Genomic DNA, 2,127 nt, shown 5'->3' on the forward strand with positions numbered 1-2,127 from the left:
CAGTTTGATTTATTGTAGAGATGAGGTCTCGCTGCCCAGGCGGGTCTTGAACCCGCGGGCTCAGGGAATCCACTCACCTCAGCCTCCCAAAGGCGCGGGATTACAGGCTGAGCCACGGAGCCTGGCTTGTACCCCACAATTTTAAAATACAAAATATGATAAGCCGGGCTCGGTGACTCAGCCTGTAATCCTGCGCCTTTGGGAGGCTGAGGTGAGTGGATTCCCTGAGCCCGCGGGTTCGAGACCCGCCTGGGCAACTTGGCGAGCCCTCATCTCTACAATTAAAAAAAATAAAAAAATCAGCCGGGCATAGTAGCACGCGCCTGTAGTTCCAGCTACTTGGAAGGCTGAGGTGGAAGGATCGTCGGAGCCCAGCAGGTCAAGGCTGCGGTGGCACTCCAGTCTGGGCGACAGAGGGAGACTCCAACTCAAAAAAAATAAAAATAAAAAAGTAAAAAATAAAAAAATAAAATAAGACTCTTGTTGCTCAAAAAAATTCTGGTTTAAAAAAAAAAATTCTGGTTTCCTGTCTTTTTGTTTCCTTGTTTTGAGTCGGAGTTTTGCTGTGTTACCCAGGCTGGAGTGTGGTGGCACCATCATGGCCACCCAAGCCTCAACCTGCTGGGCTCGGGTGATCTTTCTTCCTCAGCCTTCCAAGTAGTTGGAACTATAGGGGTGACACCAGGCTAATTTTTAAAATTTATTGCAGAGACGAGGTCTTGCAGGGTGCCCAGGTCAGTCTCGAACTTCTGGGCTCAGGCAGTCCTCTCGCTGCTGCCTCCCGAAGTGCTGGGGTTACATGTGTGGGCCACCCTGATGATAAAAAAAATTCTGTTTTCTCTGGGTATCCTGATCCTCGGTGTTTAGCATAGAATAAGGCTCATCAGAGATGGCAGTCCATAAATACCAGTTGAAAGGGATGATCACATATTCTCACTCTTAACCTTACACAACTATCGTAATACTACAGGAAAGAGACAGGCTGGGCTCGGTGGCTCAGCCCGTAATCCTAGCACTCTGGGAGGTCGAGGCAAGTGGATTTCCTGAGCCCGCGGGTTCGGGACTCACCTGGGCAACTTGGCAAGACCTCACCTCTACAATAAATCAAAAATTAGCCAGGCATGGCAGCGTGTAGTTCTGGCTCCTTGGAAGGCGGAGGTGGAAGGATCGCCAGAGCCCAGCAGGTCGAGGCTGCGGTGGCCATGAGCGTGCCACTGCCCTCCAGTCTAGGTGACACAGTGAGACCCCAACTCATGAACATTTATATACCCAACCCTGAATGGTAACCCACAAACTTAAAATAAAAAAAGAAACGGATGATCTAATTTCAACCCCAGCACAAGCAAGAGAGGGAAGAACAATCGACACCAAATACCCAGGTATACTGCCGTATTAGGTTGAATAAGAAGAAATCAGTATTTGATACTTTCAAAATACTAGGCAGAAAAACTCAAGACTTTTTGTTTTGTTTTTTGAGTTGGATCTCACTCCATCGCCCAGACTGGAGTGCAGTGGCACACTCACGGCCACCGCAGCCTTGACCTGCCGGGCTCCTGCGAGCCTTCCAAGTAGCTAAAGCTACAGGCACGCACCACCACATCCGGCTAATTTTTTCTGACTTATCGTAGAGACGCGGGCTCGCCAAGTTGCCCAGGCGGGTCTCGAACCCGCGGGCTCAGGCACTCCTCCCGCCTGGGCCTCCGAAGAGCTGGAATGACAGACTGGAGCCGCCGTGCCCGGCCTTGCTTGGATTTGTGACTGGATTAGTTTCATGAGAGCCTCGAGTTAGGCCGGGCTCGTGGCTCGGCCTGTCCTTCCAGCAGCTCGGGAGGCCGCGGCGAGTGGATGACGCGGGCCCGGGAGGGCAAGACCGCCGCTCTACAATCAGCCAAAGAAACTAGCCAGACGTGGCGGTGCGTGCCTGCGTCCGGCAGCGGGAAGGCTGGGGCGGAAAGACGGCCGAGCCCAGCAGGCCGAGGCGCTGCGCCCGGCCGGGGCGACGGAGCGAGCCTCCGGCTCCCGGGAAGGGAGGCCATCTGAGCACACCGAGTTACTTCTTGCAGCCCCGCCTTCGCGTTTCGCCCGACAGATGCTGACACGCCGGCGAGGCCCCGGCGCCGCAGGGCA

Source organism: Carlito syrichta, unplaced genomic scaffold (assembly GCF_000164805.1).
Source record: "Carlito syrichta isolate Samal-C Ts95f unplaced genomic scaffold, Tarsius_syrichta-2.0.1 Scaffold304658, whole genome shotgun sequence".
In the NCBI taxonomy this organism is placed as follows: domain Eukaryota; kingdom Metazoa; phylum Chordata; class Mammalia; order Primates; family Tarsiidae; genus Carlito; species Carlito syrichta.